This window comes from Paralichthys olivaceus, chromosome 24 (assembly GCF_024713975.1).
Source record: "Paralichthys olivaceus isolate ysfri-2021 chromosome 24, ASM2471397v2, whole genome shotgun sequence".
In the NCBI taxonomy this organism is placed as follows: Eukaryota; Metazoa; Chordata; class Actinopteri; order Pleuronectiformes; family Paralichthyidae; genus Paralichthys; species Paralichthys olivaceus.
The window spans coordinates 4,831,315-4,859,239 of record NC_091116.1 but is presented as its reverse complement, the minus strand read 5'-3'; the positions used below and the strand labels follow the sequence as shown (position 1 = coordinate 4,859,239).

General features: G+C 38.6%; 5 long non-coding RNA genes across 5 annotated transcripts; all 5 read left to right on the top strand.

Annotated features, from left to right (window-relative positions):
- Nucleotides 1–2,782: 2,782 nt before the first annotated feature.
- LOC138407000 (uncharacterized) lies at nucleotides 2,783–6,417 on the top strand. Its single transcript, XR_011240399.1, has 3 exons — nucleotides 2,783–2,862; nucleotides 3,941–4,005; nucleotides 4,694–6,417. It is a non-coding gene; the product is annotated as an uncharacterized lncRNA (long non-coding RNA).
- Nucleotides 6,418–7,254: 837 nt separating this feature from the next.
- Nucleotides 7,255–11,462, top strand: LOC138407003 (uncharacterized). The gene is made up of 4 exons (XR_011240405.1): nucleotides 7,255–7,451; nucleotides 10,976–11,024; nucleotides 11,145–11,230; nucleotides 11,320–11,462. It is a non-coding gene; the product is annotated as an uncharacterized lncRNA (long non-coding RNA).
- A 179-nt stretch (nucleotides 11,463–11,641) lies between these two features.
- Nucleotides 11,642–12,920, top strand: LOC138407072 (uncharacterized). Its single transcript, XR_011240508.1, has 3 exons — nucleotides 11,642–12,447; nucleotides 12,587–12,653; nucleotides 12,743–12,920. It is a non-coding gene; the product is annotated as an uncharacterized lncRNA (long non-coding RNA).
- A 1,853-nt stretch (nucleotides 12,921–14,773) lies between these two features.
- On the top strand, nucleotides 14,774–19,432 carry LOC138407020 (uncharacterized). Its single transcript, XR_011240418.1, has 4 exons — nucleotides 14,774–15,376; nucleotides 18,880–18,928; nucleotides 19,049–19,134; nucleotides 19,224–19,432. It is a non-coding gene; the product is annotated as an uncharacterized lncRNA (long non-coding RNA).
- A 4,409-nt stretch (nucleotides 19,433–23,841) lies between these two features.
- Nucleotides 23,842–27,037, top strand: LOC138407050 (uncharacterized). Its single transcript, XR_011240487.1, has 4 exons — nucleotides 23,842–24,708; nucleotides 24,799–24,847; nucleotides 24,968–25,053; nucleotides 25,143–27,037. It is a non-coding gene; the product is annotated as an uncharacterized lncRNA (long non-coding RNA).
- Nucleotides 27,038–27,925: the final 888 nt, after the last annotated feature.

Genomic DNA, 27,925 nt, shown 5'->3' with positions numbered 1-27,925 from the left:
CGCTGCATTCAATATGGAGTAGCTTGTGTGTTTTGTACTTAAGTTTTGAGGTACTTTGCTTTAGTTACCTCTGCCAAGGTAGTTATGTTGTCACCCCTCTGTCTGTTTGTTCGTAAACAGGATTAAGACCCATAAAAAAGAATGTGACTATAGAAATAAACTGTGTTAACTGAGGGATTATGTTAAAATTACCAGATGGATTTCTGTGGAGGTGGAGGGATATGGGTCAGTGAGGATCCAATTACATTGTGGTCCTGTTTCAGATCAGGGGCAAATCAAATTATTCAATATTGTGAAATATTTTAACATTATATGTGATTTCTCAGAGAATAATAATTGTATCTTGATAAAAAAAAAAACATATTTTCTATTAATGAATGTTTAGTCCACATTGAAATACATTTTGTGCAGTACTGTATTCTTTACAGTGCATTGTCACAGTTGAAATTCATGCCTTGTTTTCAGGTGGATGAGAAAATTGCAGATGAGCAAAGTGAAGGGTAGTGCAGGGTTTAAGAGCTGCACTGTGGGGCAGGAGACAGAAAAAAGGTTGAAAGAAAAATGTAGGGAGCTCCTCGGGTGTTATTTTTTCTCAATCTCTCCCTGATTTTGCCGTAAGAGAAGGTATCATTCCACTTTTCAGATTGAAACTGTTCTCCTCGAACCTCCACAGACACGGGGAAAATGCAAATGCCACACAGAATGGTCCGAAGGTAAACAGTGGGTGCGTAGAGCAAAAGAAGTGGAGCATATTGGCTGAAATACATCTGCTGTCTGCCATTTAATTTATCTCCATTCATATGCATATAACCAAAACACGCACATAAAATATCGCTCTTTTTGGTGTTTCATGTTTTTTAAACGTTTACCTCGGACTGTAGACAGGAAGTGAAAGGAAGACACAGTCTTGGCCTGGATATCTGTTGTCTCCACTAGAACCATTGCCCCAGTGGCCAATTCATCTTCAGATGATAACCGATGGGCCCAGACATTGTTTTTTACCAACTATGGAAGTGTGAAATCACTCCATAATTATTATATTATTGCTCTCTGTTTATTGTCCTCAAAGTTTACCGCTCACCATGGAGCGAGCGATATCGCATCTGTTGCACAGGGATTAGCGAGCGAACGAAAAAGACAGATTTCGGACACGGTCCATATCTGCAGCGGTGGCTACATCGCAATGAATCCACCGGTGAATTTTGCTGTGGCACTTTCTCGTCCATAACGAACACATTGAGTGCCCACACGGCGGGAGTCCGGTGAGCTCAGTAAACTCTGCTGATACAGCTTTATGACAAATATTTCTTGTTGGTTGGATGCAATTTATTTTGAATGTAAACCGCCGTCACTGGGGACAAAGTACAGAAGAAGAAACAGCCAGAAACCCATCGCTATAATAAGAACAACCCTCGAGTAATTCTCAGGCACTGACAAATGAATCGATACCCACGATGAACCTTTGAGCTCGTGGTATCTCAATAACTAATGAGTGTCATCATCATGATCATTAACTCCATCTTTTCAGCATCAGTAATCATTACAATGACAACACGGAGTGTGAGTGCATCTCATTTGTGAAATAACCTTCTGTTTAATTGTTAGTAAATAATCCCTGTGTGCAGGAGTGTGATGTATGTGGCTCCCAAATTCAAATGCAAGCTTTTCAGAGTTATTCGTGGAAGTGAAGCTAATTTCATCCTATTCTGACGTCAAGTCTGTTTTCTGAGCAGGAATTCACAACTGGGTTGAATAGTTCCTGCAGAGTTCACACTGGGAACACCTGGTGTCCACAAAATAACCACGATAGAAGGATACAAATAAATGGCTCAGTGTGAATCATATTGCTAAAACCAAAGATATCGGCAGACCAGATTGATCCAGTAATATTTGGGGCCGTGGCACTTTTTGGTGTATGCGTCACCACTGATATGTCTGTTAATGGAAGGTAAAGAAAAACGTGCGACTCAGTCACGCTGCCCGCATTTCCTCCGCTCTTCGATTTCCTGCTTGCCAAGGCCCAGCACATTGGTGTCCACATTGAGGAGGAGAGAAGAGACATCATCTGTCATCCTTGCTGACACCTAATTAGGAAAACGGTGAATTTGAGGCCACGCCACATGGCACGGACGGCACAAGGCTGCCTGCTGCTGGCTCAGTTCACCAAGCAAGTCTATAAACCAACATGGGCAGTTAAAGGATATTGCTTCGGCTAAGTAATGTGAGATTGTGTGTGTGTGCGGAAGAAACCAAAAAAAAAGGTAAACATGCTTTTAAGCTACAATGTATACACATATAGCAGTACTTAGGCACAGGGGCTGAAAATATATAATTCAGTCCAATGCAGCCCTCTTCCCATCATAGTTCTCTGATAATATATATATAATATCATCAAGATGAATTGTATATTAAGGCAAAAGAATGCAAAAAACCCAATCATTGTATAGTAAGGTATACAAATTATATTAAAAAGCCCAAGTGCAGTAAGTGTGCGTAGTAACAACCCTGAAGATCAATTATAATAACTTTATATCATCCTGTCAATGGATGTGCTCATGAGGGATGAATAACTTTTAAAAATAAATTAAATAAACAGATTGTGATATTTTATTATCATATCATATGATGTGCTATACATTTTTTTTAAATCAGTCGTGCCCACGAGTGTTTGGAAATTGTTTACAATATTTATTGTTTGAGTTAGATAAAGAAACTCCACCCCCGCGAGTCTACGTAACTTGGTCTATTCGAAGTTCCCCTTCTCCATATATCCCATTAGAGTCCTCCACTTCCTGTTTGCCAGTCGGTACTTCCGCTTGGATGCGGAACTGCTTGGATCGGGAGCCCGTAGATCTTCACGAGGTGAATACTGTTTCAAATATCAACACAGTTATACACAGTTATTATATCTTCTGTGTGTTTGACGTGTCGCTGCACATTTTTCATTGTTCACTCGTGTTTTCGAGCAAAACTCGTCTCATTAGTTCCTCGTGTCGATGCTAAGCTAAGCTAGCTATCCCAAGCTAACCACACCTGAGCGCGTGTGGAATTCTCTTGTAAAACACTCGATCGCTTCTTTTGTCCTAAACTAACTAAAGTACGTCCACTTGAATAATGATCAGCTTTTCATTTTCATCAATATCAAAGTAACACAAGTTCAATATGTGTTGATTTCATAGATTTGTATTGTGTATTAATATGTATATATATATATATATATATATATATATGAAATAAAAATGCAAACTGAAAAACTAAATAAAAATAAAAACTAATGACAATTTCAAAACTATAATAACCTTGGTACGTATATGCGTATATATAACCTTTATGATGAATATTAAATTGCAATAAGTATTGATAGTGTTTTGCAGCCATGTAAAACATCCAATTATATATAATTTACCATCATAAATCAATATACATAGAAAATAATGATCATGACGATAAACAGGGAGGGAGGGAGTTTTTCCTCTCCACAGTCGCCAAAGTGCTGCTCATTGTGGGAACTGTTGGGTTTCTCTATGTTAAATGAGATTTTAAAGTGCCTTGAGATAATGTATATTATGATTTGGTGCTATACAAATTAAATTGAATTGAAACAGGTTTATTGTTTCATCTCTATTTAACAGATTAGATCATTTTAATTGTTTTAATACTATTGCTCTGTTGAATGAGTAAAGAATTGCACTAGACACGTGGCATCTATTGCATGTGCTCTACCTCATCATTGTTTTCACAATGCATAATCATTACATTGATATATATTGGACATCATTATTGATATTCTTTTATCGCTCAGCCCTGATTTGACCTTTATTAAAATGTTAATGTCACCGTTTGAGCTCCCTGCTCCATTTAAATGTATTTTATATGAACTAAAGTGTGTTCCTAAGGAAAGCTCGTATCATTTGTTTGCTATGTTCGCTACTGTCATTAGCTAGGGATGGAGGTAGAGGGAGCCAGTACGCTGGAGATGCCAGGAGCCCACAGACCCATCATTTGGTGACTATTGCTTAAAATATCAACACATTTATTGGATCTTCTGTGTGTTTGACGTGTTGCTGCAGCTTTTCCATTGTTAACATGTTTGTTAATAGTGGAATCTGCTGCGACTCTTGATACATTTAAATTTCAGACGTCATATTATACTATGACTTTTGCGAGGCTGTCATGTCGTCTAAAATAATAAGAAAAAAAAGTCATAGGTTAGTATGTCGTCTAAAATATGACAAAAAAAGTCATAGGTTAGTATGTCGTCTAACATATTCTTTCATGTTTGGAAGGAGAAGCTGCAACACACAGCTTCACCACCAGATGTCAGCAGAGTCCACACATTTTATCAATAGTGTTGTATCACCCAGCCCTACCAAACCCCAAATATATATATATATATATATATATGTATGTATGTATGTAGCGTGACATCACGAAAAGGCCCTTCCAAATGTTTAATTAACATTTATAGGAACTTCTATTCATATATATTATGTTATATTTTTACCTACCATGTTGTTCAGTTTTTTTTTGATCTTATAAGTAGAAGGACATTTGATTTGATATAAAACTGAAAACAAAATCAGTAATCACCAAACATCCACAGTGAGTTGTAGTTGTACATTTCCCAAACACTAAGCTGTTGGATTTGATGGAGAACACAACCCTGAGTAACTGTGACTCTTATTTCCTGCAGATCTCCAGCTGTCTGCGTCACGCTGAAGGCCTCTCACAGTAGCACAAAGCGACGAGATAAACGATGATAGATCCCCAAAAGATGTGGCAAACTCTTGCTCCAAATGCACAAGATGGAAGCTTTTGTGTCCTGGGTATGTTGGTGTAAATTCTGGACAGAGGGAGGAATTCTCCAAGTCCAGGATTCCTGGATTGGGCCCTTTGATAGTTTTACTGTGCGTGTGTGGGCGATCAAGGTAACATCTCACAATAGGCCCCTTTAAAAGCGCAACTCACGATATGATGATGCTACTATTTTTTGATCCAATTTGTGGCAACCACCTATTTACTTGTTTGTTATCTTCTCACTTAAAGGTTCACTGTGTAAAATTTAGGTGAAAGGGATCTATTGGCAGAAATTGAATGTCAGATAATCCCCATGATGTTTTCACTAGTTCACTTCATCTAAATTATATGAATATAGTTTTATTTACTGTTGAAAAGGCCATTAATATTTAAATACACCATATTTACATCGAGGGGGTGCTCTCTATGGAGGCTGCTTGTTTTTTACAGTAGTCCAGACTGAACAAACTAAATCCCTTTTGAGGTAACTGAAGCTGCCACAGGTTATTTTCATGTTTTAGGAGAGGGTGAGGTGAGAGGTGTTCAGCTGCAACATGCAACTTTAACAGTAGATATCACTAAATTCTACACTCTGTACCTTATATATTTTAAAAAGGGGTAACTGTGACATCTCTATTATGAATAAAAGTAAAGTGAAAGTTCTTCACCTCATGACTGCTACTAAATATAAGTAAGTAATCAGTGTGGTATTCTTAAAACACGTGTAATGTTTCATGCCATTGTACTAGTTAATGTCTTGAGTGTTAATTTGAAGACAACCTGGCAAACAGGAAGTGATTCACTTTCTGTGAAGTCACAAAACAAACAACAGGAAGCTGAAGGTGTGAACAGTTGTTGATATGTGAGAATGAGTAGAGATGTGAATGAAATCAGAAATAATGTTAGTGTTGAAGGTCACCAAGTAAATTGACTCAACTGCTGCAGTACTTGTCATAGAAATTGATGTTGTGTTGGTGAATGGCAGCAACTTTGTAGGTGGTGTAATCGTCACTCTTTTGGTTTGGTGGGTGTTGCACTCCACGTTTGTGTTGGTCACCTGTGTGAGTGTTGCGTGAAGGTAGCTTGAGTAACACCTGTTGTTTGATTTGTCCACCTCGTGGTGGCAGCCATTTTGTGTGAAGTGACATTCCCTTGTGGTACAACTTGTGTGTCTGCCGCTCACTTTGAATCCAGCAGCAGTAATTAGTTGGCAAATGCATTGTAATGAATACACTGATTGTAGTTGTTAGTTAGTGAAATGTGATGTAAGTGTTGAATCATTGTTTTAAGGGTGGGGGTGTTTCCTGTAGTGTCCCTGTTTGTCTCTCGTCTCTCCTCTAGCTCCACTGTGATTAACTGATCAGTCATCAATGAGGTGCATCTGGACGGTGGACTGAGGTTCTTGGAAACTCCTGTGTTAGCATCAGAAGGTAGGTTTCCAGTGTGGAGACTGCTGGGCCTCATACATTGTATTGTTCTCATCATGATTTGTATCAATGGTGTGATTTTACATGTTGTTTGCCTCATAGGGCCACATAATGAGTCCAGTTATCACAAGCACATAATAATTGTTAAATGTTGTGTATGGGGGATATGGCAGCTGTCAATAAATCTAAAAATGAGGCTGTTTTTTAAAAAAAAAAAAGAAAAAAAAGCAGTGTCTGCATTGTTCTTTACAAAGTCAAACATTTATTGTATGAAGGGAAAAATGCTTGAAGATGTGTCTTGTCTGTGAATCACTGAACTTGTATTTAGTTGTACAAGCAGTGTGTTTGAGAACTGCTTCACATGTGTGTTGCATGGAGTCGACCAAGTTGTGTCACCTGTGTACAGGTATTGTAGTCCAGGATGATCGGAGTGGCCACTCCATTATGTTAGTGTTGTTGTTGGATGTTGAAGATGCTGTGTGCTTACTTGTGTGTTTGGGGTGGTTGTCTAGTTGAAAGACACATTTGAAGGGTGTCTCCTCTTTGGCATAAGTCACCACGATGTCTTGAAGTATTGTGCTTGTGCTACCATGCTTCAACAATGGGACTTTGCTTAGGTGTCATTTAGGTTATTGTCTGATTCATCTAAATGGTAGTGTTCTGTTGTCTCCCACGTCTTTGTGGTTTTGGTTGTTATTTTAAAGGATTTGAGATGATTGTAGTTGAGCGGTTTGTACTTTTCTGGTTGTCTTGATACTTTTGAATCAAAGTATGCTGTTGTGAACAATGACCCATGTTCCAGTGATTTTCAGAGAAATGCACTAGAACTAGCATGTAGAACATTTGCTGCCTTGGTCCTTAAATGAGGGCCACCTGTTTGACTTGAGTAATAGAACTCCCCACTGCTGTTATTTTGAACACAATGACTGTTGTTGAAAGTGGTGAAATTGTGTTAGGGTTGTGTCTTGTCATGCCTCTGTCACAATAGAAAGGTGAATGTCCAGCCAGGAAAAGTCCCAGGTGAGTATGTTTCTATTCTTTTCTCTTCTCAAAAATCTATTGGGTGAACCTGCATGGTTTTCTAAATAGTAATTTAGTTTTGTGTAAGTCTAGTTTTTGTATGAATGCCACACAGTGATGCTAAATGAGACCCTTGATTGTTTTGTCTGTCATACAGGGCCGATGAGGACAGCGGCTCACTCGTTAGGTGGAGCGATGTTGTTTGAGGTAAGTAATGTATTAAGAGCAAATAGTCTGAATAATCTGTACACACTGACGTTGTTAAAGTTGTAAAAAAATAAAGACGACCACTTCTGTCCCCTTCCAGACATTGTACTGAAAGTCCTTGGTGGTGGGAGGGAACCACATGGAAAATGGTGAGTGTGATCTAAAATAGATTATCAGCTTTTAAAGATTGTTGTTTAGCAGCAAGTAGGTATGTGTTCCTCCAGGTGAGCCATAAGTCCTGGTTACTGTATGTCCTTCATGTGTTTCAGGTGTTATTGTGTCTAGCAGGTTGTACTTCATGTGGACCTAAGAAACCTCTAAGCTGTTTCACCAGTGTTACTGAGGATCAACAGTGGTAAGTGGTTGTACAGTTCAGTGTTTGTTCATTAAATCAAAAGAGACTTTATATTAATGTGTGTTTGTGAACCATGTCATGTGTTACAGGTTTGTTGAAGCACCTGGATTGTGTCACTGCTGGATTTGTGAGTAGATTTGAACAGTTATTGGTTTGAATGTAGTTGATCTATTGCTGCTTGTTCCATGTGAGATGTAGAGTTGTGTTCAAAATAATAGCAGTGTGTTAATAAAAAATAAATAAATAAATAAAAGATAGCAGTGTCTGCATTGTTCTTTACAAAGTCAAACATTTATTGTATTGAGTGAAAAATGCTAGAAGATGTGTCTTGTCTGTGAATCACTGAACTTGTATTTAGTTGTACAAGCAGTGTGTTTGAGAACTGCTTCACATGTGTGTTGCATGGAGTCGACCAAGTTGCGTCACCTGTGTACAGGTATTATAGTCCAGGATGATCGGAGTGGCCACTCCATAATGTTAGTGTTGTTGGATGTTGAAGATGCTGTGTGCTTACTTGTGTGTTTGGGGTGGTTGTCTTGTTGAAACACACATTTGAAGGGTGTCTCCTCTTTGGCATAAGGCAACACAATGTCTTGAAGTATTGTGCTTGTGCCACCATGCTTCACAGTGTTCTGTGGTTTGAACAGTGTTGCCTTCATCACTCCACAAAATGTTGTGGTATTTTCCTTTAAGGAAAATTGTAACCTCTTCAGCACATGTTGATTTTTCAACAATTGGACTTTGCGTAGGATTCATTTTGGTTATTGTTTGATTCATCTGAATGGTAGTGTTCTGTTGTCTTCCACGTCTTTGTGGTTTTGGTTGCTATTTTAAAGGATTTGAGATGATTGTAGTTGAGCGGTTTGTACTTTTCTGGTTGTCTTGATACTTTTGAATCAAAGTATGCTGTTGTTGTGAACAATGAGCCATGTTCCAGTGATTTTCAGACAAATGCACTAGAACTAGCATGTAGAACATTTGCTGCCTTGGTCCTTAAATGAGGGCCACCTGTTTGACTTGAGTAATAGAACTCCACACTGCTGTTATTTTGAACACAATGACTGTTGTTGAAAGTGGTGAAATTGTGTTAGGATTCTGTCTTGTCATGCCTCTGTCACAATAGAAAGGTGATTGTTCAGCCACAAAAAGTCCCAGGTGAGTATGTTTCTATTCTTTTCTCTTCTCAAAAATCTATTGGGTGCACCTGCATGGTTTTCTAAATAGTAATTTAGTTTTGTGTAAGTCCAGTTTTTGTATGAATGCCACACAGTGTTTGCTAAATGAGACCCTTGATTGTTTTGTCTGTCATACAGGGCCGATGAGGACAGCGGCTCACTCGTTAGGTGGAGCGTTGTTGTTTGAGGTAAGTAATGTATTAAGAGCAAATAGTCTGAATAATCTGTACACACTGACGTTGTTAAAATGTAAAAAAAATAAAGACGACCACTTCTGTCCCCTTCCAGACATTGTACTGAAAGTCCTTGGTGGTGGGAAGGTACCACATGGAAAATGGTGAGTGTGATCTAAAATAGATTATCAGCTTTTAAAGATTGTTGTTTAGCAGCAAATAGGTATGTGTTCCTCCAGGTGAGCCATAAGTCCTGGTTACTGTATGTCCTTCATGTGTTTCAGGTGTTATTGTGTCTACCAGGTTGTACTTCATGTGGACCTAAGAAACCTCTAAGCTGTTCCACCAGTGTTATTGAGGATCAACAGTGGTAAGTGGTTGTACAGTTCAGTGTTTGTTCATTAAATCAAAAGAGACTTTATATGAATGTGTGTTTGTAAACCATGTCATGTGTTACAGGTTTGTTGAAGCACCTGGATTGTGTCACTGCTGGATTTGTGAGTAGATTTGAACAGTTATTGTTTGAATGTAGTTGATCTATTGCAGCTTGTTCCATGTGAGATGTAGAGTTGTGTTCAAAATAATAGCAGTGTGTTAATAAAAAATAAATAAATAAATAAAAGATAGCAGTGTCTGCATTGTTCTTTACAAAGTCAAACATTTATTGTATTGAGTGAAAAATGCTAGAAGATGTGTCTTGTCTGTGAATCACTGAACTTGTATTTAGTTGTACAAGCAGTGTGTTTGAGAACTGCTTCACATGTGTGTTGCATGGAGTCGACCAAGTTGTGTCACCTGTGTACAGGTATTGTAGTCCAGGATGATCGGAGTGGCCACTCCATTATGTTAGTGTTGTTGGATGTTGAAGATGCTGTGTGCTTACTTGTGTGTTTGGGGTGGTTGTCTTGTTGAAACACACATTTGAAGGGTGTCTCCTCTTTGGCATAAGGCAACACAATGTCTTGAAGTATTGTGCTTGTGCCACCATGCTTCACAGTGTTCTGTGGTTTGAACAGTGTTGCCTTCATCACTCCACAAAATGTTGTGGTATTTTCCTTTAAGGAAAATTGTAACCTCTTCAGCACATGTTGATTTTTCAACAATTGGACTTTGCGTAGGATTCATTTTGGTTATTGTTTGATTCATCTGAATGGTAGTGTTCTGTTGTCTTCCACGTCTTTGTGGTTTTGGTTGCTATTTTAAAGGATTTGAGATGATTGTAGTTGAGTGGTTTGTACTTTTCTGGTTGTCTTGATACTTTTGAATCAAAGTATGCTGTTGTTGTGTACAATGACCCATGTTCCAGTGATTTTCAGACAAATGCACTAGAACTAGCATGTAGAACCTTTGCTGCCTTGGTCCTTAAATGAGGGCCACCTGTTTGACTTGAGTAATAGAACTCCACACTGCTGTTATTTTGAACACAATGACTGTTGTTGAAAGTGGTGAAATTGTGTTAGGGTTGTGTCTTGTCATGCCTCTGTCACAATAGAAAGGTGAATGTCCAGCCAGGAAAAGTCCCAGGTGAGTATGTTTCTATTCTTTTCTCTTGTCAAAAATCTATTGGGTGCACCTGCATGATTTTCTAATTTGTAATTGAGTTTTGTGTAAGTCCAGTTTTGTATGAATGCCACACAGTGTTTGCTAAATGAGACCCTTGATTGTTTTGTCTGTCATACAGGGCCGATGAGAACAGCGGCTCACTGGTTAGGTGGAGCGATGTTGTTTGAGTTAAGTAATGTATTAAGAGCAAATAGTCTGAATAATCTGTACACACTGACGTTGTAAAAAATAAAGATGACCACTTCTGTCCCCTTTCAGACCTTGTACTGAAAGTCCTTGGCGGTGGGAGGGAACCACATGGAAAATGGTGAGTTTGATCTAAAATAGATTATCAGCTTTTAAAGATTGTTGTTTAGCAGCAAGTAGGTATGTGTTCCTCCAGGTGAGCCATAAGTCCTGGTTACTGTATGTCCTTCATCCTTTTCAGGTGTTATTGTGTCTACCAGGTTGTACTTCATGTGGACCTAAGAAACCTCTAAGCTGTTCCACCAGTGTTACTGAGGATCAACAGTGGTAAGTGGTTGTACAGTTCAGTGTTTGTTCATTAAATCAAAAGAGACTTTATATGAATGTGTGTTTGTAAACCATGTCATGTGTTACAGGTTTGTTGAAGCACCTGGATTGTGTCACTGCTGGATTTGTGAGTAGATTTGAACAGTTATTGTTTGAATGTAGTTGATCTATTGCTGCTTGTTCCATGTGAGATGTAGAGTTGTGTTCAAAATAATAGCAGTGTGTTAATAAATAAAAAATTAATAATAAATAAAAGATAGTTTCTGCATTGTTGTTTACAAAGTCAAACATTTATTGTATGAAGTGAAAAATGCTTGAAGATGTGTCTTGTCTGTGAATCACTGAACTTGAATCACGTATTTAGTTGTACAAGCAGTGTGTTTGAGAACTGCTTCACATGTGTGTTGCATGGACTTGACCAAGTTGCGTCACCTGTGTACAGGTATTATAGTCCAGGATGATCGGAGTGGCCACTCCATTATGTTAGTGTTGTTGGATGTTGAAGATGCTGCGTGCTTCTATGTCTTTGTGGTTTTGGTTGCTATTTTAAAGGATTTGAGATGATTGAAGTTGAGCGGTTAGTAGTTTTCTGGTTGTCTTGATACTTTTGAATCAAAGTATGCTGTTGTTGTGTACAATGACCCATGTTCCAGTGATTTTCAGACAAATGCACTAGAACTAGCATGTAGAACATTTGCTGCCTTGGTCCTTAAATGACGGCCACCTGTTTGACTTGAGTAATAGAACTCCACACTGCTATTATTTTGAACACAATGACTGTTGTTGAAAGTGGTGAAATTGTGTTAGGGTTGTGTCTTGTCATGCCTCTGTCACAATAGAAAGGTGAATGTCCAGCCACGAAAAGTCCCAGGTGAGTATGTTTCTATTCTTTTCTCTTGTCAAAAATCTATTGGGTGCACCTGCATGATTTTCTAATTTGTAATTGAGTTTTGTGTAAGTCCAGTTTTGTATGAATGCCACACAGTGTTTGCTAAATGAGACCCTTGATTGTTTTGTCTGTCATACAGGGCCGATGAGAACAGCGGCTCACTGGTTAGGTGGAGCGATGTTGTTTGAGTTAAGTAATGTATTAAGAGCAAATAGTCTGAATAATCTGTACACACTGACGTTGTAAAAAATAAAGACGACCACTTCTGTCCCCTTCCAGACATTGTACTGAAAGTCCTTGGCGGTGGGAGGGAACCACATGGAAAATGGTGAGTTTGATCTAAAATAGATTATCAGCTTTTAAAGATTGTTGTTTAGCAGCAAGTAGGTATGTGTTCCTCCAGGTGAGCCATAAGTCCTGGTTACTGTATGTCCTTCATCCTTTTCAGGTGTTATTGTGTCTAGCAGGTTGTACTTCATGTGGACCTAAGAAACCTCTAAGCTGTTCCACCAGTGTTACTGAGGATCAACAGTGGTAAGTGGTTGTACAGTTCAGTGTTTGTTCATTAAATCAAAAGAGACTTTATATGAATGTGTGTTTGTAAACCATGTCATGTGTTACAGGTTTGTTGAAGCACCTGGATTGTGTCACTGCTGGATTTGTGAGTAGATTTGAACAGTTATTGTTTGAATGTAGTTGATCTATTGCTGCTTGTTCCATGTGAGATGTAGAGTTGTGTTCAAAATAATAGCAGTGTTAATAAATAAAAAAAATTAATAATAAATAAAAGATAGTTTCTGCATTGTTGTTTACAAAGTCAAACATTTATTGTATGAAGTGAAAAATGCTTGAAGATGTGTCCTGTCTGTGAATCACTGAACTTGTATTTAGTTGTACAAGCAGTGTGTTTGAGAACTGCTTCACATGTGTGTTGCATGGACTCAACCAAGTTGTGTCACCTGTGTACAGGTATTGTAGTCCAGGATGATCGGAGTGGCCACTCCATTATGTTAGTGTTGTTGGATGTTGAAGATGCTGCGTGCTTACTTGTGTGTTTGGGGTGGTTGTCTTGTTGAAAGACACATTTGAAGGGTGTCTCCTCTTTGGCATAAGTCACCACGATGTCTTGAAGTATTGTGCTTGTGCTACCATGCTTCACCGTGTTCTGTGGTTTGAACAGTGGTGATGTCATCACTCCACAAAATGTTGTGGTATTTTCCTTTACTGAAAATTGTAACCTCTTCAGCACATGTAAATTTTTCAACAATGGGACTTTGCATAGGTGTCATTTAGGTTATTGTTTGATTCATCTGAATGGTAGTGTTCTGTTTTCTCCCACGTCTTTGTGGTTTTGGTTGTTATTTTAAAGGATTTGAGATGATTGTAGTTGAGCGGTTTGTACTTTTCTGGTTGTCTTGATACTTTTGAATCAAAGTATGCTGTTGTTGTGAACAATGACCCATGTTCCAGTGATTTTCAGACAAATGCACTAGAACTAGCATGTAGAACATTTGCTGCCTTGGTCCTTAAATGAGGGCCACCTGTTTGACTTGAGTAATAGAACTCCACACTGCTGTTATTTTGAACACAATGACTGTTGTTGAAAGTGGTGAAATTGTGTTAGGGTTCTGTCTTGTCATGCCTCTGTCACAATAGAAAGGTGATTGTTCAGCCAGGAAAAGTCCCAGGTGAGTATGTTTCTATTCTTTTCTCTTCTCAAAAATCTATTGGGTAAACTTGCTGCACTTGCTAACTAGGTGTGTGTCCCTCCATGTGAGCCATAACTCCATTTCCTTCATGTGTTTCAGGTGTTATTGTGTCTACCAGGTTGTACTTCATGTGGACCTAAGAAACCTCTAAGCTGTTCCACCAGTGTTACTGAGGATCAACAGTGGTAAGTGGTTGTACAGTTCAGTGTTTGTTCATTAAATCAAAAGAGACTTTATATGAATGTGTGTTTGTAAACCATGTCATGTGTTACAGGTTTGTTGAAGCACCTGGATTGTGTCACTGCTGGATTTGTGAGTAGATTTGAACAGTTATTGGTTTGAATGTAGTTGATCTATTGCTGCTTGTTCCATGTGAGATGTAGAGTTGTGTTCAAAATAATAGCAGTGTGTTAATAAAAAATAAATAAATAAATAAAAGATAGCAGTGTCTGCATTGTTCTTTACAAAGTCAAACATTTATTGTATGAAGCGAAAAATGCTTGAAGATGTGTCTTGTCTGTGAATCACTGAACTTGTATTTAGTTGTACAAGCAGTGTGTTTGAGAACTGCTTCACATGTGTGTTGCATGGAGTCGACCAAGTTGTGTCACCTGTGTACAGGTATTGTAGTCCAGGATGATCGGAGTGGCCACTCCATTATGTTAGTGTTGTTGGATGTTGAAGATGCTGCGTGCTTACTTGTGTGTTTGGGGTGGTTGTCTTGTTGAAACACACATTTGAAGGGTGTCTCCTCTTTGGCATAAGTCAACACAATGTCTTGAAGTATTGTGCTTGTGCTACCATGCTTCACCGTGTTCTGTGGTTTGAACAGTGGTGATGTCATCACTCCACAAAATGTTGTGGTATTTTCCTTTAAGGAAAATTGTAACCTCTTCAGCACATGTTAATTTTTCAACAATGGGACTTTGCATAGGTGTCATTTAGGTTATTGTTTGATTCATCTGAATGGTAGTGTTCTGTTGTCTTCCACGTCTTTGTGGTTTTGGTTGCTATTTTAAAGGATTTGAGATGATTGTAGTTGAGCGGTTTGTACTTTTCTGGTTGTCTTGATACTTTTGAATCAAAGTATGCTGTTGTTGTGAACAATGACCCATGTTCCAGTGATTTTCAGACAAATGCACTAGAACTAGCATGTAGAACATTTGCTGCCTTGGTCCTTAAATGAGGGCCACCTGTTTGACTTGAGTAATAGAACTCCACACTGCTGTTATTTTGAACACAATGACTGTTGTTGAAAGTGGTGAAATTGTGTTAGGGTTCTGTCTTGTCATGCCTCTGTCACAATAGAAAGGTGATTGTTCAGCCACGAAAAGTCCCAGGTGAGTATGTTTCTATTCTTTTCTCTTCTCAAAAATCTATTGGGTGCACCTGCATGGTTTTCTAAATAGTAATTTAGTTTTGTGTAAGTCCAGTTTTTGTATGAATGCCACACAGTGTTTGCTAAATGAGACCCTTGATTGTTTTGTCTGTCATACAGGGCCGATGAGGACAGCGGCTCACTCGTTAGGTGGAGCGATGTTGTTTGAGGTAAGTAATGTATTAAGAGCAAATAGTCTGAATAATCTGTACACACTGACGTTGTTAAAGTTGTAAAAAAAATAAAGACGACCACTTCTGTCCTCTTTCAGACATTGTACTGAAAGTCCTTGGTGGTGGGAGGGAACCACATGGAAAGTGGTGAGTGTGATCCAAACTACATTATTAGCTTTTAAAGATTGTTGTTTAGCAGCAAATAGGTATGTGTTCCTCCAGGTGAGCCATAAGTCCTGGTTACTGTATGTTAATGTGTTATTGTGTCTACCAGGTTGTACTTCATGTGGACCTAAGAAGCCTCTAAGCTGTTCCACCAGTGTTACTGAGGATCAACAGTGGTAAGTGGTTGTACAGTTCAGTGTTTGTTCATTAAATCAAAGGTGACTTTATATTAATGTGTGTTTGTGAACCATGTCATGTGTTACAGGTTTGTTGAAGCACCTGGATTGTGTCACTGCTGGATTTGTGAGTAGATTTGAACAGTTATTGTTTGAATGTATTTGATCTATTGCTGCTTGTTCCATGTGAGATGTAGAGTTGTGTTCAGAATAATAGCAGTGTGTTAATAAAAAAATAAAAGATAGCAGTGTCTGCATTGGTTTTTACAAAGTCAAACATTAATTGTATGAAGGGAAAAATGCTAGAAGATGTGTCTTGTCTGTGAATCACTGAACTTGTATTTAGTTGTACGAGCAGTGTGTTTGAGAACTGCTTCACATGTGTGTTGCATGGAGTCGACCAAGTTGCGTCACCTGTGTACACGTATTGTAGTCCAGGATGATCGGAGTGGCCACTCCATAATGTTAGTGTTGCTGGATGTTGAAGATGCTGCGTGCTTACTTGTGTGTTTGGGGTGGTTGTCTTGTTGAAAGACACATTTGAAGGGTGTCTCCTCTTTGGCATAAGTCACCACGATGTCTTGAAGTATTGTGCTTGTGCTACCATGCTTCACCGTGTTCTGTGGTTTGAACAGTGGTGATGTCATCACTCCACAAAATGTTGTGGTATTTTCCTTTACTGAAAATTGTAACCTCTTCAGCACATGTAAATTTTTCAACAATGGGACTTTGCATAGGTGTCATTTAGGTTATTGTTTGATTCATCTGAATGGTAGTGTTCTGTTTTCTCCCACGTCTTTGTGGTTTTGGTTGTTATTTTAAAGGATTTGAGATGATTGTAGTTGAGCGGTTTGTACTTTTCTGGTTGTCTTGATACTTTTGAATCAAAGTATGCTGTTGTTGTGAACAATGAGCCATGTTCCAGTGATTTTCAGACAAATGCACTAGAACTAGCATGTAGAACATTTGCTGCCTTGGTCCTTAAATGAGGGCCATCTGTTTGACTTGAGTAATAGAACTCCACACTGCTGTTATTTTGAACACAATGACTGTTGTTGAAAGTGGTGAAATTGTGTTAGGGTTCTGTCTTGTCATGCCTCTGTCACAATAGAAAGGTGATTGTTCAGCCACAAAAAGTCCCAGGTGAGTATGTTTCTATTCTTTTCTCTTCTCAAAAATCTATTGGGTGAACCTGCATGGTTTTCTAAATAGTAATTTAGTTTTGTGTAAGTCCAGTTTTTGTATGAATGCCACACAGTGATTGCTAAATGAGACCCTTGATTGTTTTGTCTGTCATACAGGGCCGATGAGGACAGCGGCTCACTCGTTAGGTGGAGCGTTGTTGTTTGAGGTAAGTAATGTATTAAGAGCAAATAGTCTGAATAATCTGTACACACTGACGTTGTTAAAATGTAAAAAAAATAAAGACGACCACTTCTGTCCCCTTCCAGACATTGTACTGAAAGTCCTTGGTGGTGGGAAGGTACCACATGGAAAATGGTGAGTGTGATCTAAAATAGATTATCAGCTTTTAAAGATTGTTGTTTAGCAGCAAATAGGTATGTGTTCCTCCAGGTGAGCCATAAGTCCTGGTTACTGTATGTCCTTCATGTGTTTCAGGTGTTATTGTGTCTAGCAGGTTGTACTTCATGTGGACCTAAGAAACCTCTAAGCTGTTCCACCAGTGTTACTGAGGATCAACAGTGGTAAGTGGTTGTACAGTTCAGTGTGTTTGTTCATTAAATCAAAAGAGACTTTATATGAATGTGTGTTTGTAAACCATGTCATGTGTTACAGGTTTGTTGAAGCACCTGGATTGTGTCACTGCTGGATTTGTGAGTAGATTTGAACAGTTATTGTTTGAATGTAGTTGATCTATTGCAGCTTGTTCCATGTGAGATGTAGAGTTGTGTTCAAAATAATAGCAGTGTGTTAATAAAAAATAAATAAATAAATAAAAGATAGCAGTGTCTGCATTGTTCTTTACAAAGTCAAACATTTATTGTATTGAGTGAAAAATGCTTGAAGATGTGTCTTGTCTGTGAATCACTGAACTTGTATTTAGTTGTACAAGCAGTGTGTTTGAGAACTGCTTCACATGTGTGTTGCATGGAGTCGACCAAGTTGTGTCACCTGTGTACAGGTATTGTAGTCCAGGATGATCGGAGTGGCCACTCCATTATGTTAGTGTTGTTGGATGTTGAAGATGCTGTGTGCTTACTTGTGTGTTTGGGGTGGTTGTCTTGTTGAAACACACATTTGAAGGGTGTCTCCTCTTTGGCATAAGGCAACACAATGTCTTGAAGTATTGTGCTTGTGCCACCATGCTTCACAGTGTTCTGTGGTTTGAACAGTGTTGCCTTCATCACTCCACAAAATGTTGTGGTATTTTCCTTTAAGGAAAATTGTAACCTCTTCAGCACATGTTGATTTTTCAACAATTGGACTTTGCGTAGGATTCATTTTGGTTATTGTTTGATTCATCTGAATGGTAGTGTTCTGTTGTCTTCCACGTCTTTGTGGTTTTGGTTGCTATTTTAAAGGATTTGAGATGATTGTAGTTGAGTGGTTTGTACTTTTCTGGTTGTCTTGATACTTTTGAATCAAAGTATGCTGTTGTTGTGTACAATGACCCATGTTCCAGTGATTTTCAGACAAATGCACTAGAACTAGCATGTAGAACATTTGCTGCCTTGGTCCTTAAATGAGGGCCACCTGTTTGACTTGAGTAATAGAACTCCACACTGCTGTTATTTTGAACACAATGACTGTTGTTGAAAGTGGTGAAATTGTGTTAGGGTTGTGTCTTGTCATGCCTCTGTCACAATAGAAAGGTGAATGTCCAGCCAGGAAAAGTCCCAGGTGAGTATGTTTCTATTCTTTTCTCTTGTCAAAAATCTATTGGGTGCACCTGCATGATTTTCTAATTTGTAATTGAGTTTTGTGTAAGTCCAGTTTTGTATGAATGCCACACAGTGTTTGCTAAATGAGACCCTTGATTGTTTTGTCTGTCATACAGGGCCGATGAGAACAGCGGCTCACTGGTTAGGTGGAGCGATGTTGTTTGAGTTAAGTAATGTATTAAGAGCAAATAGTCTGAATAATCTGTACACACTGACGTTGTAAAAAATAAAGATGACCACTTCTGTCCCCTTTCAGACCTTGTACTGAAAGTCCTTGGCGGTGGGAGGGAACCACATGGAAAATGGTGAGTTTGATCTAAAATAGATTATCAGCTTTTAAAGATTGTTGTTTAGCAGCAAGTAGGTATGTGTTCCTCCAGGTGAGCCATAAGTCCTGGTTACTGTATGTCCTTCATCCTTTTCAGGTGTTATTGTGTCTACCAGGTTGTACTTCATGTGGACCTAAGAAACCTCTAAGCTGTTCCACCAGTGTTACTGAGGATCAACAGTGGTAAGTGGTTGTACAGTTCAGTGTTTGTTCATTAAATCAAAAGAGACTTTATATGAATGTGTGTTTGTAAACCATGTCATGTGTTACAGGTTTGTTGAAGCACCTGGATTGTGTCACTGCTGGATTTGAGAGTAGATTTGAACAGTTATGGTTTGAATGTAGTTGATCTATTGCTGCTTGTTCCATGTGAGATGTAGAGTTGTGTTCAAAATAATAGCAGTGTGTTAATAAATAAAAAATTAATAATAAATAAAAGATAGTTTCTGCATTGTTGTTTACAAAGTCAAACATTTATTGTATGAAGTGAAAAATGCTTGAAGATGTGTCTTGTCTGTGAATCACTGAACTTGAATCACGTATTTAGTTGTACAAGCAGTGTGTTTGAGAACTGCTTCACATGTGTGTTGCATGGACTTGACCAAGTTGCGTCACCTGTGTACAGGTATTATAGTCCAGGATGATCGGAGTGGCCACTCCATTATGTTAGTGTTGTTGGATGTTGAAGATGCTGCGTGCTTCTATGTCTTTGTGGTTTTGGTTGCTATTTTAAAGGATTTGAGATGATTGAAGTTGAGCGGTTAGTAGTTTTCTGGTTGTCTTGATACTTTTGAATCAAAGTATGCTGTTGTTGTGTACAATGACCCATGTTCCAGTGATTTTCAGACAAATGCACTAGAACTAGCATGTAGAACATTTGCTGCCTTGGTCCTTAAATGACGGCCACCTGTTTGACTTGAGTAATAGAACTCCACACTGCTATTATTTTGAACACAATGACTGTTGTTGAAAGTGGTGAAATTGTGTTAGGGTTGTGTCTTGTCATGCCTCTGTCACAATAGAAAGGTGAATGTCCAGCCACGAAAAGTCCCAGGTGAGTATGTTTCTATTCTTTTCTCTTGTCAAAAATCTATTGGGTGCACCTGCATGATTTTCTAATTTGTAATTGAGTTTTGTGTAAGTCCAGTTTTGTATGAATGCCACACAGTGTTTGCTAAATGAGACCCTTGATTGTTTTGTCTGTCATACAGGGCCGATGAGAACAGCGGCTCACTGGTTAGGTGGAGCGATGTTGTTTGAGTTAAGTAATGTATTAAGAGCAAATAGTCTGAATAATCTGTACACACTGACGTTGTAAAAAATAAAGACGACCACTTCTGTCCCCTTCCAGACATTGTACTGAAAGTCCTTGGCGGTGGGAGGGAACCACATGGAAAATGGTGAGTTTGATCTAAAATAGATTATCAGCTTTTAAAGATTGTTGTTTAGCAGCAAGTAGGTATGTGTTCCTCCAGGTGAGCCATAAGTCCTGGTTACTGTATGTCCTTCATCCTTTTCAGGTGTTATTGTGTCTAGCAGGTTGTACTTCATGTGGACCTAAGAAACCTCTAAGCTGTTCCACCAGTGTTACTGAGGATCAACAGTGGTAAGTGGTTGTACAGTTCAGTGTTTGTTCATTAAATCAAAAGAGACTTTATATGAATGTGTGTTTGTAAACCATGTCATGTGTTACAGGTTTGTTGAAGCACCTGGATTGTGTCACTGCTGGATTTGTGAGTAGATTTGAACAGTTATTGTTTGAATGTAGTTGATCTATTGCTGCTTGTTCCATGTGAGATGTAGAGTTGTGTTCAAAATAATAGCAGTGTTAATAAATAAAAAAAATTAATAATAAATAAAAGATAGTTTCTGCATTGTTGTTTACAAAGTCAAACATTTATTGTATGAAGTGAAAAATGCTTGAAGATGTGTCCTGTCTGTGAATCACTGAACTTGTATTTAGTTGTACAAGCAGTGTGTTTGAGAACTGCTTCACATGTGTGTTGCATGGACTCAACCAAGTTGTGTCACCTGTGTACAGGTATTGTAGTCCAGGATGATCGGAGTGGCCACTCCATTATGTTAGTGTTGTTGGATGTTGAAGATGCTGCGTGCTTACTTGTGTGTTTGGGGTGGTTGTCTTGTTGAAAGACACATTTGAAGGGTGTCTCCTCTTTGGCATAAGTCACCACGATGTCTTGAAGTATTGTGCTTGTGCTACCATGCTTCACCGTGTTCTGTGGTTTGAACAGTGGTGATGTCATCACTCCACAAAATGTTGTGGTATTTTCCTTTACTGAAAATTGTAACCTCTTCAGCACATGTAAATTTTTCAACAATGGGACTTTGCATAGGTGTCATTTAGGTTATTGTTTGATTCATCTGAATGGTAGTGTTCTGTTTTCTCCCACGTCTTTGTGGTTTTGGTTGTTATTTTAAAGGATTTGAGATGATTGTAGTTGAGCGGTTTGTACTTTTCTGGTTGTCTTGATACTTTTGAATCAAAGTATGCTGTTGTTGTGAACAATGACCCATGTTCCAGTGATTTTCAGACAAATGCACTAGAACTAGCATGTAGAACATTTGCTGCCTTGGTCCTTAAATGAGGGCCACCTGTTTGACTTGAGTAATAGAACTCCACACTGCTGTTATTTTGAACACAATGACTGTTGTTGAAAGTGGTGAAATTGTGTTAGGGTTCTGTCTTGTCATGCCTCTGTCACAATAGAAAGGTGATTGTTCAGCCAGGAAAAGTCCCAGGTGAGTATGTTTCTATTCTTTTCTCTTCTCAAAAATCTATTGGGTAAACTTGCTGCACTTGCTAACTAGGTGTGTGTCCCTCCATGTGAGCCATAACTCCATTTCCTTCATGTGTTTCAGGTGTTATTGTGTCTACCAGGTTGTACTTCATGTGGACCTAAGAAACCTCTAAGCTGTTCCACCAGTGTTACTGAGGATCAACAGTGGTAAGTGGTTGTACAGTTCAGTGTTTGTTCATTAAATCAAAAGAGACTTTATATGAATGTGTGTTTGTAAACCATGTCATGTGTTACAGGTTTGTTGAAGCACCTGGATTGTGTCACTGCTGGATTTGTGAGTAGATTTGAACAGTTATTGGTTTGAATGTAGTTGATCTATTGCTGCTTGTTCCATGTGAGATGTAGAGTTGTGTTCAAAATAATAGCAGTGTGTTAATAAAAAATAAATAAATAAATAAAAGATAGCAGTGTCTGCATTGTTCTTTACAAAGTCAAACATTTATTGTATTGAGTGAAAAATGCTAGAAGATGTGTCTTGTCTGTGAATCACTGAACTTGTATTTAGTTGTACAAGCAGTGTGTTTGAGAACTGCTTCACATGTGTGTTGCATGGAGTCGACCAAGTTGTGTCACCTGTGTACAGGTATTGTAGTCCAGGATGATCGGAGTGGCCACTCCATAATGTTAGTGTTGTTGGATGTTGAAGATGCTGTGTGCTTACTTGTGTGTTTGGGGTGGTTGTCTTGTTGAAACACACATTTGAAGGGTGTCTCCTCTTTGGCATAAGTCACCACGATGTCTTGAAGTATTGTGCTTGTGCCACCATGCTTCACCGTGTTCTGTGGTTTGAACAGTGGTGATGTCATCACTCCACAAAATGTTGTGGTATTTTCCTTTAAGGAAAATTGTAACCTCTTCAGCACATGTTAATTTTTCAACAATGGGACTTTGCATAGGTGTCATTTAGGTTATTGTTTGATTCATCTGAATGGTAGTGTTCTGTTGTCTTCCACGTCTTTGTGGTTTTGGTTGCTATTTTAAAGGATTTGAGATGATTGTAGTTGAGCGGTTTGTACTTTTCTAGTTGTCTTGATACTTTTGAATCAAAGTATGCGGTTGTTGTGTACAATGACCCATGTTCCAGTGATTTTCAGACAAATGCACTAGAACTAGCATGTAGAACATTTGCTGCCTTGGTCCTTAAATGAGGGCCACCTGTTTGACTTGAGTAATAGAACTCCACACTGCTGTTATTTTGAACACAATGACTGTTGTTGAAAGTGGTGAAATTGTGTTAGGGTTGTGTCTTGTCATGCCTCTGTCACAATAGAAAGGTGAATGTCCAGCCAGGAAAAGTCCCAGGTGAGTATGTTTCTGTTCTTTTCTCTTCTCAAAAATCTATTGGGTGAACCTGCATGGTTTTCTAAATAGTAATTTAGTTTTGTGTAAGTCCAGTTTTTGTATGAATGCCACACAGTGTTTGCTAAATGAGACCCTTGATTGTTTTGTCTGTCATACAGGGCCGATGAGGACAGCGGCTCACTCGTTAGGTGGAGCGTTGTTGTTTGAGGTAAGTAATGTATTAAGAGCAAATAGTCTGAATAATCTGTACACACTGACGTTGTTAAAATGTAAAAAAAATAAAGACGACCACTTCTGTCCCCTTCCAGACATTGTACTGAAAGTCCTTGGTGGTGGGAAGGTACCACATGGAAAATGGTGAGTGTGATCTAAAATAGATTATCAGCTTTTAAAGATTGTTGTTTAGCAGCAAATAGGTATGTGTTCCTCCAGGTGAGCCATAAGTCCTGGTTACTGTATGTCCTTCATGTGTTTCAGGTGTTATTGTGTCTAGCAGGTTGTACTTCATGTGGACCTAAGAAACATCTAAGCTGTTCCACCAGTGTTACTGAGGATCAACAGTGGTAAGTGGTTGTACAGTTCAGTGTGTTTGTTCATTAAATCAAAAGAGACTTTATATGAATGTGTGTTTGTAAACCATGTCATGTGTTACAGGTTTGTTGAAGCACCTGGATTGTGTCACTGCTGGATTTGTGAGTAGATTTGAACAGTTATTGTTTGAATGTAGTTGATCTATTGCAGCTTGTTCCATGTGAGATGTAGAGTTGTGTTCAAAATAATAGCAGTGTGTTAATAAAAAATAAATAAATAAATAAAAGATAGCAGTGTCTGCATTGTTCTTTACAAAGTCAAACATTTATTGTATTGAGTGAAAAATGCTAGAAGATGTGTCTTGTCTGTGAATCACTGAACTTGTATTTAGTTGTATAATCAGTGTGTTTGAGAACTGCTTCACATGTGTGTTGCATGGAGTCGACCAAGTTGTGTCACCTGTGTACAGGTATTGTAGTCCAGGATGATCGGAGTGGCCACTCCATTATGTTAGTGTTGTTGGATGTTGAAGATGCTGCGTGCTTCTATGTCTTTGTGGTTTTGGTTGTTATTTTAAAGGATTTGAGATGATTGTAGTTGAGCGGTTTGTACTTTTCTGGTTGTCTTGATACTTTTGAATCAAAGTATGCTGTTGTTGTGAACAGTGACCCATGTTCCAGTGATTTTCAGACAAATGCACTAGAACTAGCATGTAGAACATTTGCTGCCTTGGTCCTTAAATGAGGGCCACCTGTTTGACTTGAGTAATAGAACTCCACACTGCTGTTATTTTGAACACAATGACTGTTGTTGAAAGTGGTGAAATTGTGTTAGGGTTGTGTCTTGTCATGCCTCTGTCACAATAGAAAGGTTAATGTCCAGCCAGGAAAAGTCCCAGGTGAGTATGTTTCTATTCTTTTCTCTTCTCAAAAATCTATTGGGTGCACCTGCATGGTTTTCTAAATAGTAATTTAGTTTTGTGTAAGTCCAGTTTTTGTATGAATGCCACACAGTGATGCTAAATGAGACCCTTGATTGTTTTGTCTGTCATACAGGGCCGATGAGGACAGCGGCTCACTGGTTAGGTGGAGCGATGTTGTTTGAGGTAAGTAATGTATTAAGAGCAAATAGTCTGAATAATCTGTACACACTGACGTTGTAAAAAATAAAGACGACCACTTCTGTCCCCTTCCAGACATTGTACTGAAAGTCCTTGGTGGTGGGAGGGAACCACATGGAAAATGGTGAGTTTGATCTAAAATAGATTATCAGCTTTTAAAGATTGTTGTTTAGCAGCAAGTAGGTATGTGTTCCTCCAGGTGAGCCATAAGTCCTGGTTACTGTATGTCCTTCATGTGTTTCAGGTGTTATTGTGTCTAGCAGGTTGTACTTCATGTGGACCTAAGAAACCTCTAAGCTGTTCCACCAGTGTTACTGAGGATCAACAGTGGTAAGTGGTTGTACAGTTCAGTGTTTGTTCATTAAATCAAAAGAGACTTTATATGAATGTGTGTTTGTAAACCATGTCATGTGTTACAGGTTTGTTGAAGCACCTGGATTGTGTCACTGCTGGATTTGTGAGTAGATTTGAACAGTTATTGTTTGAATGTATTTGATCTATTGCTGCTTGTTCCATGTGAGATGTAGAGTTGTGTTCAGAATAATAGCAGTGTGTTCATAAAAAAATTAAATGAAAAAAAAAAAAAAAAAAGATAGTGTCTGCATTGTTGTTTACAAAGTCAAACATTTATTGTAAGAAGTGAAAAATGCTAGAAGATGTGTCTTGTCTGTGAATCACTGAACTTGTATTTAGTTGTACAAGCAGTGTGTTTGAGAACTGCTTCACATGTGTGTTGCATGGACTTGACCAAGTTGCGTCACCTGTGTACAGGTATTATAGTCCAGGATGATCGGAGTGGCCACTCCATTATGTTAGTGTTGTTGGATGTTGAAGATGCTGCGTGCTTCTATGTCTTTGTGGTTTTGGTTGTTATTTTAAAGGATTTGAGATGATTGAAGTTGAGCGGTTTGTACTTTTCTGGTTGTCTTGATACTTTTGAATCAAAGTATGCTGTTGTTGTGAACAATGACCCATGTTCCAGGGATTTTCAGACAAATGCACTAGAGCTAGCATGTAGAACATTTGCTGCCTTGGTCCTTAAATGAGGGCCAGCTGTTTGACTTGAGTAATAGAACTCCACACTGCTGTTATTTTGAACACAATGACTGTTGTTGAAAGTGGTGAAATTGTGTTAGGGTTGTGTCTTGTCATGCCTCTGTCACAATAGAAAGGTGATTGTTCAGCCAGGAAAAGTCCCAGGTGAGTATGTTTCTATTCTTTTCTCTTCTCAAAAATCTATTGGGTAAACTTGCTGCACTTGCTAACTAGGTGTGTGTCCCTCCATGTGAGCCATAACTCCATTTCCTTCATGTGTTTCAGGTGTTATTGTGTCTACCAGGTTGTACTTCATGTGGACCTAAGAAACTTCTAAGCTGTTCCACCAGTGTTACTGAGGATCAACAGTGGTAAGTGGTTGTACAGTTCAGTGTTTGTTCATTAAATCAAAAGAGACTTTATATGAATGTGTGTTTGTAAACCATGTCATGTGTTACAGGTTTGTTGAAGCACCTGGATTGTGTCACTGCTGGATTTGAGAGTAGATTTGAACAGTTATGGTTTGAATGTAGTTGATCTATTGCAGCTTGTTCCATGTGAGATGTAGAGTTGTGTTCAAAATAATAGCAGTGTGTTAATAAAAAATAAATAAATAAATAAAAGATAGTGTCTGCATTGTTCTTAATTACGTCAATTCTGGACGGAAATTCTATTACAGTCGATTTTTATCCGACAAAACTGTTCACAAATTTAAAGAACTGCTCCCCTCCTCACTTCCCTCTCAGCCATGTCTCAGTACAATACAAGAAGATTATCAAAACCTTACTCCCACACTAGTTGATAACTTTGTAAATAGTACTGCAGCCTCACTAAAAACAGCACTTGAAGCTGTCGCCCCATTAAAAAAGAAGAAACTAAGTCAGAGGAGATTAGCTCCGTGGTATAATTCCCAAACGCGCGTTCTAAAACAGACATCGCGGAAGCTAGAAAGGAAGTGGCGTTCCACCAATCGCCAAGACTTCCACCTAGCCTGGAAGAATAGCCTTATAAATGACAAAAAAGCACTTAGAAATGCCCAAACCTCTTATTATTCATTACTAATAGAAGAAAATAGGAACAACCCCAGGTTCCTCTTCAGCACTGTAGCCAGGCTGACAGAAAGTCACACCTCTACTGACCCATCTATTCCTCTAGATGTGAGAAGCAATGACTTCATGAGCTTCTTCACTAATGAAATTACAACCATCAGGGATAAAATCCACCACCTCCTCCCAGTGAATAACACTGATACATTGTCTGGTCCTGAAACCATAGCACCAGATTTATGTCTAAACAAATTTTACTCGATTGATCTTCCTGAACTGACCTCGTTAGTTTCATCATCTAAACCAACTACTTGTCAGCTGGACTCTGTTCCAACTAGACTTTTTAAAGAAGTCCTACCCCTAATTGACCGTTCCATTTTAAATCAGATTAATATGTCTTTGCTAACCGGCTACGTACCACAGGCTTTTAAGGTAGCCGTTATTAAACCTCTGCTTAAAAAGCTTACGCTTGATCCAGAGGTTTTAGCTAACGGTAGACCCATATCCAACCTGGCCTTCATTTCCAAAATCCTAGAAAAAGCCGTTGCTAACCAGCTGTGTGGTTCCTTAGATAGTAACGTTTTATTGGAAAAATTTCAGTCAGGATTTAGAACCTATCACAGCACAGAAACAGCACTATTGAAAGTCACCAATGACCTTCTTATGGCATCAGATGATGGACTTGTCTCTGTCCTCGTCTTGTTGGACCTTAGTGCAGCCTTTGACACAATAGATCATAAGATTCTGCTACAGAGATTAGAACAACATATAGGAATTAAAGGAACAGCACTACACTGGTTTAAATCATATTTATCAGATAGATTCCAATTTATTAATGTTAACAATGACTACTCCATGCACATGCAAGTTAATCATGGAGTTCCACAAGGTTCTGTCCTTGGACCAATCCTCTTCACCTTATATATGCTCCCCTTAGGCAACATTATCAGACAGCACCACATACAATTCCACTGCTATGCAGACGACACCCAATTGTATATTTCCATGAAGCATGATGAATCTAATCGCCTATTTCAACTTCAGGAATGTCTCAAAGATATCAAGGCGTGGATGACCCAAAATGTTGTACTTTTAAACTCAGACAAAACTGAGGTTGTTGT